The sequence below is a fragment of the Schistocerca piceifrons genome, chromosome 6 (genome assembly GCF_021461385.2).
Source record: "Schistocerca piceifrons isolate TAMUIC-IGC-003096 chromosome 6, iqSchPice1.1, whole genome shotgun sequence".
Classification (NCBI taxonomy): domain Eukaryota; kingdom Metazoa; phylum Arthropoda; class Insecta; order Orthoptera; family Acrididae; genus Schistocerca; species Schistocerca piceifrons.
In genome coordinates, this window is record NC_060143.1 from 74,194,523 (window position 1) to 74,208,616 (window position 14,094).

The following is a 14,094-nucleotide window of genomic DNA, read 5'->3' on the forward strand; positions in this document are numbered from 1 at the left end:
AGGGAAACAGTGATCAACTTTCAGAAAGGTTACTGACAACGAAAATATGACTACTTATAAGGTAAGAACAAAAGCATGAAATACAGCGTCTCACTACGTACAGGTACACAGGCTTGGCAGCGCTGCTGTCTAAAAGTCGCCTGATTGTTTCTCGTATGCAGTAACACCAGTAGAAGGTTCATTGGAAAACACACTTGCCGGGAAATAATTCAAGTTCGGAGAATGTTGTCATCATTAGGTCCCACACAGGAGCAGAAAACATATCGTTAATATAGCCTAAGTCCATAAATGAAACAACGATGAACAGCGGCGTTGGTCCCTACGATGGACTTCCAGAGAGCCCCGGGATGATGAGCTGAGTATCAGCCGCCCGGACGCCAAGAGAGGCTCTCGAAGCCGGATGAAGTGCCTGATGTAGCCCGTGCGCCTGCCTTAATGGCTGTCGGCGGCGGAATACCCGTGATACTATTTTCTTGTGACATGTTGTGCTGATGCGAATAGGTCCCTCAGAAGTGGCGGCCTCTGCCAACACTGGTACCGCCGCGGATCGTGACCAACATGGAGAGCTCGAGATGTTGAGGCGTGCAGGGGCTATGTAGACTGCTCTCATGCCCGAGGTGCCCGGTATGTTACCGTTCCCTTTCTCGTAGATCTCCGATATAGCACCCCTCCCCAACCAGGAAGGGACACAAGGCTGCATCCCATTTCAGTCTCCTCGTCGGGCTGCTGGACTGCGGGCAGTGCGTCATCTACGTTCGTGAGGATGACTTCTGACATCGCTGTTGCAGAGGTTGGGGTCTGGCCCTGGGCCATGATGCCCATGTTCCAGATGGCGGTCTCGGATAACAAAGCGATGGTGGCGAAAGTGCTGAGAAGCAACAAGGGCAGACTAAGGGTGTAACAAAGAGAGTTGGAGAGGAGCCCTCTTAGGGAGTGGCGTGATAGGAGGCCAGGAATAGCAAGAGGGCATCGTCTAATGAGAGGCGCTTGTGGGGTTGCTCATTTGGATTTTGAAAGTCCTGACAAACCTCTCGGACATGCCATTGGAACTGGGGAGGAAAGGCTCTGCGTGGATCAGTTGGATGCCGTTTTTCTCGCAAAAATGAGTGAACATAGTAGAAGTGAATTGGGAGCTGTTGTCGGGAACGATCGTATTGGAAAGCGCTTCTATGGATGAAATGTGTGAAAAAGTGCAGATGGTGTGGTCAGAGGAAGTGGGACATTTTTGCGATATAGGGAAATCCACTCCCCACGTCGACCACAATAAGCCAGGAGGAGCCGGTTGACCACACAGGATGTGCCACGGGTAGTGCTGGCGCTCGTGCAGTGTCACGACCATCCCATGGTCAACAGCACGTAGAGTTTTGCGGTCTGTTTTACACTAGTACCCTTACAAGACCCATCTGGTGCAGCAACTGAAACCTCACGATCCGCAGCAAAGGTCTGAATTCGCTCTATGGTTTCTGCCAGTCATTGAAGTTGATGACATATGGTCAAGCAATATTCTGTGGAGTGAGGAGGCACATTATACTCTACAAGGAGCAGTGAATACATAGAACTGCCGAATCTGGGGCACTGTTCAACTGTGTGTTGTGCATGAAGAAGCACTGCACTAACAGTATGTGACTGTGTGACGAAGGTTCACAAGCACTTTTGTTCTTGATCCGTTCTTCTTTGAAGAGACTACACCAAGGAGGCGTGACAGGTATAGAGTGACATTTGCATGTTATCGAGACATCTTTGTACAGCAGTACAGCATCATATGATCCCTATTTCGAATGAGGCCAGTTGTGTGGAAACCAATGTTTTTACGCAAGATATGGCAACACCTCACATCACTCACCCAATGAGATCTGCTTAATGCAACCTTTCACGAACGTGTCATCTCCAGAGGATTTTTAGATGCATAGCCTACAAAATCACCGGATCTGAATCCGTGACTTTTGCATCTGGGTATGTCCAAATGAACGCGTTGTCAAGGGACACTTTAAGTCTCTACAGATCTGAAGACCAGTATGCAGTAACACATTGCTCATATTCCATCAGAACCGCTGTGAACAACTGTTGATTACGTCGTTTTATGAATGAATCTCAGCGACGTATCCGTTGTTCATATTGAGCAAATTGTGTAAGCGGTGCTTAATAATAAAATTAACCCTTAAATGATTGATTCTTTTATTTCAAGCTGTAAAAATTACCACGTTTAGGTTATAACGCCTACATTACGAAAAACATATAGAAATTTTTTTAAATTAAATTAACAAAGCATTATTGTTGACAATCGCTACAAACACAAAAACAGACCTAATTTCAAAGAGACGCGAATTAACTGTCTACACCATATCTACTTACGTTTTCAAAATAAAAAAAAGTAATTTTCAAACCCACATCTCAGTGCACAAACACCAAGAAAAAGTGTCTACCTTCCGCCAAAACATACGCGCGGCAGTACATCCACACAGCTGACTGTCGAACTGGTTCAGTTCATCCTGCCATTTACGATCACTATGAGGAACTACTAGCACCTTAGCGGCTGCAGTAGACTCTATACACTTAACTGCATAACGAATTTGTTACAATATGCTGCTCTGTAAAGGATACATCGGAGAAATGAAGTCTGTAGCTGATCAGCTATACTATACATTAAAGGGTTAACATTATGTCATTCTCATGCCATTTGAATTCTTCTGCCCACAACCCGTTCCTAATCTATTACAAATGGAAACATTTACGTACGTCTTTCGCTGCGAGACGGTAATAACAGCCACCCACACTGTACCTCTGTGAGTAGCTGTATTCTAATTAGAACTGCCTTGTACTTCGAATAATCCTAAAATATACTTGGATTCTGTAGATTTCGCTGCCGTTTAGGTAGTTCGATATAAATAACTCAGCAAATTGTGCAAAATAAACCGTTTGGTGCACAGGACTGATATAAGAAAGATATTGAATGTTAGCGCCAATGAGTAGGCCGTCCAACCAGTTTGCACAATAAGAATCTAATTTCAGTAAATCATCAATATATCGATCAATATGCTGCAGAACCTTCAATCATATCCACTGCTGGTTCATGATACTGCACAACACGATATACTGCCCGATGTTATTGACAGTCTAGGAGCCACTTAGTGCAGCTTGCAGCATTAGCCAGTGCGGCAAACGTAGAAACCGCGGACACGTCGTCAGGTAGAAAGCGGCGGCCCACACGGAGAGGCGCACGCCCTCGCGAAAGTGGCGTAAGTCGGTGAATGGGCGTGAGCGAACAGGCCCTGAGCGGGCCCGGCCCGGCCCGGCCCAGGCCGCTGACAAATCCGAGCGGCGCGCGGAAACAAACGTCCATTTGTAGCGGCGTGTCCCGTGCCGTGCCGGCCCACGGCCGCCTATGCAAATGCGCCGCCGACACAATGTGGCGTTAATTTCGTGTTTACATTATTAGCGCAGCCTTTGTCGGCCCCGCCGCCCATTGTCGTCTCGGCGCTAACGACGCGGCCGTCTGCCGCCCGGCGCGGCGCGGCGCGGCGCGGCGCCACGTCCCACTCCGGCCGTCTGCGAGCTCTCCGCCGGGCTGCACGCTCCACTCGCATCCGAGTCACCGCCGCACCGAAAGACTGCAGCACTGGCCGAGTAAAGTAAAAAATACTGCCCTGCTGCATCGAGCAGTACTTGTGTCCAGAGGCTAACGGCCTCTATATTGCAAATCTGAACCTGCGAACCAAATGAATATGCTTCTTCTGAATGCGTACACGCACTGATTTGAAAAGGTGGTTGTTTACTAACGTATGTGAGACGTACTACTGGTGTTCCACAGAGTTCACTGCTGGGACCGCTCCTGTTCTTCGTGTATATGTTACTGTAACATACCTCGTAATACATTTATGGCAGTAGCCACACAGTCACAACGATGAACTGCAGCCTTAGAAAATTCTGCTTCACACAACATAGTGCGAAGCTTATCTAATATACGTCGATCGCTGTGATCATGATAACTGTGTGTGACGCTGAATCGCATCTTGTGCTGAAGTATCCAGTTGTGTTTGGTTAGTGCTGTATATGAAACTTATGTGTTTCATTAACATCGTTACGTTTGTGTGTGGTTTTTGGTTATCATGTGTTGCGAAATACGTCATAAACATGCCAAATGCATTACTCGGCATTCAAACACATCAAGACAAGAAAGAATGCCGGACAAGAAAATGGAAGTGAACTGACAAACTGGTGTGGCAATTTGACAACAGCGAACGTTCCCAGCGAGACGTTGGGAGATCGGATTGGAGGAAACTACATCCATTGTGCGAAGTGTCAACTATCATGTAATTTTACACTACTGGGCATTAAAATTGCTACACCAAGAAGAAATGCAGATGATAAACGGGTATTCATCGGACAAATATATTATACTAGAACTGACATGTGATTACATTTTCACGCAACTTGGGTGCATAGATCCTGAGAAATCAGTACCCAGAACAACCACCTCTGGCCGTAATAACGGCCTTGATACCCCTGGGCATTAGAGTCAAACAGAGCTTGGATGGCGTGTACAGGTACAGCTGCCCATGCAGCTTCAACACGATACCACAGTTCATCAAGAGTAGTGACTGGCGTATTGTGCCGAGCCACTTGCTCGGCCACCATTGCCCAGACGTTTTCAATTGGTAAGAGATCTGGAGAATGTGCTGGCCAGGGCAGCAGTCGAATATTTTCTGTATCCAGAAAGGCCCGTACAGGACCTGCAACATGCGTTCGTCCATTATCCTGATGAAATGTAGGGTTTCGCAGGGATCGAATGAAGGGTAGAGCCACGGGTCGTAACACATCTGAAATGTAACGTCCACTGTTCAAAGTGCCGTCAATGCGAACAAGGGGTGACCGAGACGTGTAACCAATTGCACCCCATACCATCACGCCGAGTGGTACGCCAGTATGGCGATGACGAATACACGCTTCCAATGTGCGTCCACCGCGATGTCGCCAAACACGGATGCGACCATCATGATGCTGTAAACAGAATCTGGATTCATCCGAAAAAATGACGTTTTGCCATTCGTGCACCCAGGTTGGTCGTTCAGTACACCATCGCAGGCGGTCCTGTCTGTGATGCAGTGTCAAGAATAATCCCAGCCATGGTCTCCGACTTGATAGTCCATGCTGCTGCAAACGTCGTCGAACTGTTCGTGCAGATGTTTGTTGTCTTGCAAACGTCCCCATGTGTTGTTGACTCAGGGATTGAGACGTGGCAGCACGATTCGTTACAGACATGCGGATAAGATGCCTGTCATCTCGACTGCTAGTGATACGAGGCCGCTCCGTATTACCCTCCTGAACCCACCGATTCCATATTCTGCCAACAGTCATTGGATATCGACCAACGCGAGCAGCAATATCGCGATACGATAAACCACAATCGCGATAGTTTACAATTCGACCTTTATCAAAGTCAGAAACGTGATGGTACGCATTTCTCCCCCTTACACGAGGCATCACAACAACGTTTTACTAGGCAACGTCTGTCAACTGCTGTTTGTGTATGAGAAATCGGTTGGAAACTTTCCTCATGTCAGCACGTTGTAGGTGTCGCCAGGGACGCCAACCTTGTGTGAATTCTCTGAAAAGCTAATCATTTGCATATCACAGCATCTTCTTCGTGTCGGTTAAATTTCGCGTCTGTAGCACGTCATCTTCGCGATGTAGCAATTTTAATGGCCATTAGTGTAATAGAGTTATAGTCATTTCCTTTCTTGAACCACTCGCAAACAGAACGAAGGGAAAACGACTGTTTAAAGATCTCCGTACGAGTCCAATTCCTCGCATTTTATCTTTGTGGTCCATACGTGAAATTTACGTTGGCGACATTAGAATTGTTCTGCAGTCAGCCTCAAATGTCGGTTCTCTAAATTTCCGCAATAGTACCTCTCGAAAAGAGCGTCATCTTTCCTGCAGGTAACAGCTGTTGGTTGACAGAACCTACCGGTAAAAAATGTTTCAGCACACCTGTGAATTGCTTCACTGTCTTCCTCTTATCCGACCTTGTGGAAATTCCAAACACTCAACCAATACTCGAGAATAGGTCGCACTATCGTTATACACACAGTCTCCTTTATGGCTGAGCTACACGTTCCCAAAATTCTCCCCTGTAAAACGTAGTCTTGCATTCGCCTTCCCTACTAGCAACCTGACTTGCTCAAATTGTCCAGATGGCTCTAAGCAGTATGGGACTTAACATCTGTGGTCACCAGTCCCCTAGAGTTGAACTACTTAAGCCTAACTAACCTAAGGACATCACACACATGCATGTCCGAGGTAGGATTCGAACCTGCGACCGTAGTAGCCGCGTGGTTCCAGACTGAAACGCCTAGAACCGCTCAGCCACAGCGGACGGCCCTGACGTGTTCATTCCGTTTCGTATAGCTTTACAACGTTAGCCTAAATACCTAATCAATGTGATTGTGTCAAGCAGAACCTTACCAACGCTTTATTCGAAAGTAAGGGCTGTTTCTCCTGCTCACTTGCATTAATTTCAATTTCTCTACGTTTAGAGGAAGCTGCCATTCATCACACCAACTAGAAATTTTGTCTGTCATCCTGCATCGCCCTACACTCACTCAACTACGACAGCTTCCTGTGCACCACAGGGACATCAGCAAACAGCCCTAAAATGCTGCACGCCTGTTCGACAGATCATTTGTGTATATAAGGAATAAGAGCGGTCCTGTCACACTCCCCTGGGGCACTCCCGACAAAACCTTCTCCTCTGATGAACACTCGCCATCGAGGACTAGCCACTCTCATATCTGGGAACCTAAACTATGTGCTCGGACCTTAAGCAGTCTGCAGTGGGGCAACGTGCCATACGCTTTCCGGAAATATAGGAATGTGGGATCTGTCGGTTGCCCTACATCCGTGGTTTGCAGGGTGTCATGTGAGAAAAGAGCAAGCTGAGTTTCGCACGAGCGATGCTATCTAAATCTGTGCTGCTTTGTGGACAGAAGCTTTTTCCCTCTTAAGGAAATCTGTTCACTTCGAACAGAGAATATGTTCAAGAATTTCGGTGCAAACCGACGTTAAGGATATTAGTCTGTAATTACGCGGGTCCGTTGTTTTACCTTATTTGTGTACAGAAATCAACTGCGCTTTTTTCTACTCATTTAGGACTGGGCGACACATTCGCCATAAAAGCCAGCTGCCGGCCGCTGTGGCCGAACGGTTCTAGGCGCTTCAGTCTGGAACCGTGCTGCTGCTGCGGTCGCAGGTTCGAATCCTGCCTCGAGCGTGGATGTGTGAACTGTCCTTAGGTTAGTTAGGTTTAAGTAGTTCTAAGTGTAGGGGACTCCTCAGATATTAAGTCCCATAGTGCTTACAGCCATTTGAACCATTTTAAAAGCCAGCTCAAGTTGACCTGAAGTCTTATTCGTTTTCAACCCATCGAGTTGCTTCCCTGTGCCACAGAAGTATATTTCTATTTCCTCCATGCCAGAATCTGTATGACAGTCAAACGAATGTATGTTTGTGTGGTCCTCCTGACTGAATGATTTCTTAAATATGAACTTATGATGAATCACCCTCCTCTGACATTTTTTTTTTATAGAGATAACCGATACTATGTGTACTATCGATTCTTGCGTAGGTTAAAATTGTCTCAGCTGTTTCATTAAAGGAATTCATATGATTTTCTATACGACGTATTATTTTTCAGGCTAAAATTTATAAAAAAGAAATTAATGTGTTACAATCGATACGTACTAACAGTTAAAATCACTCTTTTAAAAGTAATTGAAATTGCAAAATTTGTATCATACTCAAAATCCATATTATTAACTGCACTACCTAACGCTAATTATTAAATTTATTTCTAGATTGATTTACAAAATAATGATATATTTTAGCGAATATTCTTCTTTGGCAAAGAAAGTTTGTAAGCTTTTTTGCTTTGTAAACTCTTGGGAATAACGCGAGTACTGCAGAATGTTAGTAGTGTTGGGTATGCCTCTGATGGATGCCTACGTTCTATGTTTGTCATCACCAACAATGTAATTCTTGTTTTTTTTTATGTGGAAGATGTAAAATGCTGTGATGTTGAAAGATGTGGCAAAGAATAAAATTCAAAAATAATACAGGCAAACCTTCATCAGTTATTTAGTCATCAAGAACCTACAAAATCGAAATTCCAGCTGCAAGAATATAGCCATCGACAGCAATGAGATAATGAAAATAAGTGAAAAGTTATTCTTTTTTATATCTTACGCCTCTCAATGCTTTCAAAATTTGCACAAAGACAGAGAATTTTAGTAGAGATGTGTGGGAGGGTAAGATTGCAAACTTTAGCTCTCGTTTTGCTGTCTTCTACTGACATCCCAAACTGGTCGACGAGTGACTGGGTGGAAACCTTCGACTCGCTTGCTGATTTTGCATGTGACCAGAATTTCATATGAAATTACGCACACCTTTCACGAATAAATCGAATAATTACTCACTGTTGCCCTTAAAAAAACGATGAAATTCTTCCAACCTCATAATTCATCACATTAGCAAACTGTACGAATCAATTGCACGCTGCCGTTCCCCGCGAAACCCAGACAATGACTCCCACCTCGCATTCTGCCGCGCGACCTGCAGCTCACTGGCATTGTCGACATAGCAGCAAGACAATAGCACTTCTGGAGAAGGCGCACTCTGCTCAGAAAACTTCAGAGGACAAGCGATGCGTTGTATCATTATCGACAGTAGAACCCTTTACAAATATCACGTGTTAGTACATTTGTGTAAATTAAGTTAATCTCTTAAAAAACTCAAGTTTTCACAAATCTGGTTTGAATCACAGTTAACAAACAGAATGCAAAAAGTTGTGGTGAATAATTGAAAGAACATTGGAATAGTAGAAAACTGTAGTACTTTTGAGAAATCAAAGAGGGAGTCCCATAGAGTTCAATTTAGCGTTCACTCCTATTCCTTCTGTATGTGAATGACCTTCCGCTTAGCATTCAACAAGCAGAATTGGTATTCTTTACAGACGATACTACTGTTATAATAAATCCCATTAGGGAGAAAGCGGCACAAGAGATTGTAAAAGATAATTTCCAAGGAATATTAAGTGGTTCTCAGAAAATGTGCTCCTCTTAATTTTTTAAAAACACACTATATTAAGAATGAAATTTTCACTCTATAGCGGAGTGTGCGCTGATATGAAACTTCCTGGCACATTAAAACTGTGTACCGGACCGAGACTCGAACTCGGGACCTTTGCCTTTCGCGGGCAAGTGCTCTACCAACTGAGCAACCCAAGCACGACTCACGCCTCGTCCCCACAGCTTTACTTCTGCCAGTACCTCGTCTCCTACCTTCCAAACTTTACAGAAGCTCTCCTGCGAACCTTGCAGAACGAGCACTCCTGAAAGAAAGGATATTGCGGAGACATGGCTTAGCCACAGCCTGGGGGATGTTTCTAGAATGAAATTTTCACTCTACAGCGGACGGAGCGTGAGTCGTGCTTGGGTAGCTCAGTTGGTAGAGCACTTGCCCGCGAAAGGCAAAGGTCCCGAGTTCGAGTCTCGGTCCGGCACACAGTTTCAATCTGCCAGAAAGTTTCACTATATTAAGTTCTGTACAACAGACAGAAACATACCAATAACTAATGTAGCACAAGAACAGCAAATAGGGTAGAATGCTCCATATTTTTGGGTGTACATACTGATGAAAACTTGAAATACAAGAAGCACATTGCTGATCTTCTCAAACTGTTACGGAAACTACTTTTGCGCTTAGTATAATTGCTAATCTTTGAAACAAACGAATTAACCTCCTTACACGTCTTAACATATTTCCACTCAATAATGTACTACTGAATAATTTTCTGGGGTAACCCACCGCTTAGAAATAAAATACTCATTGCACAAAAGTGAGCAGTAAGAATATGTATTGTTCACACATGAACGTCGTTTGCGTTCCACTTCAAGCAGGTAGGCATTTTAAGTTAAAATGCATGACAATATGAGAAGAACAGTGAGATCCGTAACTGCAACACTGAGGAAAAAATGACCTTTGTTACCTCTTATTAAAGCTGTCAGTGGCTAATAAAGGAGTTCAATATGCAAAGAACAAAAATCTTTGATCGTTTCTCCAATAAAAATATAAAATATCTGACGGATAAAAAAGGAGATTTTTAATGTAATTTAAACACATTTCTCAGGACAACTCATACCATTAAATTCTGTTTAAAAGCTGGTAGCATGTGAAAAAGAAAAAAAGTGTTCATTGAAGTTAACACTAATCATGTATACCCATCCTGTCAACTATTTCCACATTATTTCGATAAAAAATACGGTTCATATGATCTATGGAACATGTAACCAACTAACTACCTGGCTGTTAATGGTATTAGCGGGTAACAATAACGTGGGTCTTTCGTATGAAGTTATAAATACAGGGTGTACGTATAGTCCGAGAATACTTTCAATTATTTATTGCACAAGAACCAAACATTCTATAGATATCATACATATGTCATGTCGAAGAGAAACGCTGAATTTTTTTTTCATGTATACCGCCACAGCGTAGTTTCGTAATTTGCCGGTAGTTAGCGCTAGTCGCAAACATGGCCGTGCTACAGAAGGGGACAGCTATTTCATGAAATAGCCTCCACAACCACCAGATCTAGCTCCATGTGACTTTTTTCTGTGAGGACACATTAAAGATCTGGTGTATGGATCGCCTCTACCACGTGATGTAGCAGAGCTCCGGGAGAGAATACGGGAAGCGACTGCCACAGTCGACAATGCCATGCTGGGACGGGTATGGCAAGAATTCGATTACCGTATTGACGTCAGCTGGGTCACTCATGGTTCGCATATCGAACGTTCGAAAAAAAAAACCTTTCAGAGATTCTCTTCAAAATGCGATATGTACTTTATGTACACCCCGCACAACCGCAACGTAAAACCGTAATTCATTCCTACTTTTTCTTTAAGAGTACGTGACGAAACCCTGTGCTCTGATGCAAAATATTTTTGACATATTACACAGCAGTTTATATATGCGGCCATGATGGGTATACCGGTAAAGAAAGTTACACCTAACCGAACATATCGTAAACTACGACATGTTTCACAAGATTTGTGTTGTCTTGCAACGTTTATTACGAGGTTTAAGCCTTTTCTTAGCATCATAACATTATAAGCAAACACATTATCATGTTCTAGCAGTAGTGGACATCAGAAGATCCTGAGGAAGATCCCAGCAGAAGGGTCGAAACGTCGATCATTTTAGAAGGAACGGCCTAATAACCCAGAAGATTTTTACTTCGGTGACAACGGCCACGAAAGCCTGCAGACTTGCATACATTATCATGGTACTGTGCTGCAAATAAAATCAATCAGTGTGCAACCAAGGTAGACAATAAGCACGAAAGTCATACTGATGCCAGAATCGTGTACGTCATGACAGTGATAAACACATGCATCACTTTTGTCATGACTTGGGGTTTCTGATTCTAATGAAAAGCTATCCGCCTAATTTCTCTGTAGTACAACTTGCTCACATAGCAGTGGAAATATTTTACTCTATGACCTTCTTACACCCATAGCAACCCGTATATTCGACGACCGTCGACCCTTCTGTCATCATTTAGGTGAAGTATGGAGACCACCGTCAAAAGCTATTGATCTCATAATGTAACACTGTTGTCAAAATATTTTTCAAGCTGCAAACAATTAATAGGAAAATGAAAGGTCAACACACGTAACCACGCCGTGAATGTGGAAATAGAACATACCCAAAAAATGGAAACGAGAAAACAGATGGCCAGTGCAGTGTAGTGTAGTGTGTTGAAAACCGTCGCCTGAGAATGAGAATAATGTAAGAAGCCAAAGTCAATATAAATGCAGATGCTAGTCTAGCCATTAGGTTTCACTGTTGTATTTGACCACGAACGGCACCTATGGTCAGAACAATGTTTTGTGTAGCTGTCCTAACTCTCCATGTGTCACCTCCTTGTAATTTAAGTATAAGTTTAAAAAAAAGAGAGAACATGAACCATTTTTAATGATAACACAAGCAGACTAACATTTTGTTGTTGTTGGTGTTAGTGTGATATGCATACGAGCTTCTTCTACAGAGTGATGGATGTAATTCCCTCCCGAAGTAATGGAAAGGTTGGCTTTCTCGTGCCTCCGGTCGCCCACAATCTCGTCTTCCTTTAAGCTGAACAAAATAAAAATAAGTAAAGGGGAAAACGCATAGAGAGACAGTTATGACTCTTGCTTTATTTGTGATAAAATCACATATTATAGTTAACCAATTGCCTCTGCTAATGAACTTCAACAGATCTACAACCCTGAGAATTCTCCCTCTACATTTAAATTTAAGCTACAATGACACTTTGTCGAATGCCTTCTTCACTACACAGAATTCTTCTTTCGTTCCTTTCCTGTTCCCAGCTACTGTCCTGCCCTTGTTTTGCATGAAGGTCTCGGTAGATGACGACAAGATACGTGCTCTCCTTCATTTTATGATTCCTCCCCGTAGTATTTAAATCTTGAAGATGTCTTCTCATTTGCCTCAAACTGCAAGTCTGCCGCTCGGCATTAAAAAATGAAAACATTTGATTGCTCACTTTTATCTATTCCCCAAAGCTGGCTGTAGCATAAAAGCCTACATTTCATGATCCTGTGGATTTAAGATTCTTAAATTTTTCACTTCGTCTTTATCTATAATGATTATCTTCTTTATCTGAATTAGTGCTTCTGAGAAGAGTTTTTCTTTAAAACGTTCGGAGACACCAGTTGGATACGGAAATTCTGCTTCAGTAACTATAAAAAAATGGTTCAAATGGCTCTAAGCACTATGGGACTTAACATCTGAGGTCATCAGTCCCCTAGACTTGGAACAACTTAAACCTAACTAACCTAAGGACATCACACACATCCATGCCCGAGGCAGGATTCGAACCTGCGGCCGTAGCAGCAGCGCGGTTCCGGACTGAAGCGCCTAGAACCGCTCTGCCACAGCGGCCGGCTGAATAACTATAACACAGCGTTTAATTTTAATTCGTTTCTGAATGGCTTTCACTATCTTTCATTTGTACAGTCTCCGAAAGATATTTAAAACTGTCCACCCTCTCAATACCGCCAAACTATTTCGTGAGGTGATCTGTAACTGTTATGAAATTTGTCATGATCTGGGATTTGTAGATAAAATTAACAATTAGCATTTTTCTGCTAGTTTCAAGTGGCATCTACATTTGTTGACCGCTGTTTCTGTACAGAACTGTAGATGATCACCGAAAGCAGTCAGCTCTTTGGCATAATGTATGATTTCCAGCTCAAACTGCTGTCTTTGGGCAGATTGAATAAATTCTAAATTATTCGTTTTGTGTATTACCATTTTCCATCCTTTTCATATTGCTGGCGAAGTACTTCCTGCCTCGCACATAGTTTTACAAACAATAAACTCAAGAGGTTGCCTTGATCCAAGGCGTTCAGAGGAAAGTGCGGGTTGATTTTTGGAAGAAGTTTGTTGTGAAGAATGCGGCGCAATTTTTAAAATATTAGTAGCATTCATAAACGCAAGCCTAGCGACAAAAATAGCCTCCACTATCCACAACCTAACATTTCTCTTGCAGTACGGAAAGTAGCACAGTATGCAGTCATAAAAAATATTTAACAGTCTACCCTGTGAACTGAAGGTGATGGCAGATACTGAAAGTCTTTAAAAAACTGAGTCAAGTTCTTCCACTCCGCATACGAAGTTGTGAGTATTTAGTTTGTATGTGGATGCGTTACATTTATCAACTTCGGTTTTAGATCAAGATTAAATACTGTTAAGCAAATGGCTAGCACGTAGCTTTGTTTTCACAGAGGAAATGTGTGTTAGGAGATTCATTCATGTTCTAAGGTCTGATTTTGTTCTTACGACTGGGAGCAGATAGAACCATGCGGAGTACAAAGAAACACGCGAGAACCTTTCGTGTAAGCGTGGCACAGATGGCTGCTCTTTACGGTGTGAATGCGTAGAAATAAGGAGTGGTTTTAAAACTGGAAATGGCAAATTTTCATTACAGTAAACAGCGAGTAACCATTCGTTTTGTACACTATGCTGTGCGCC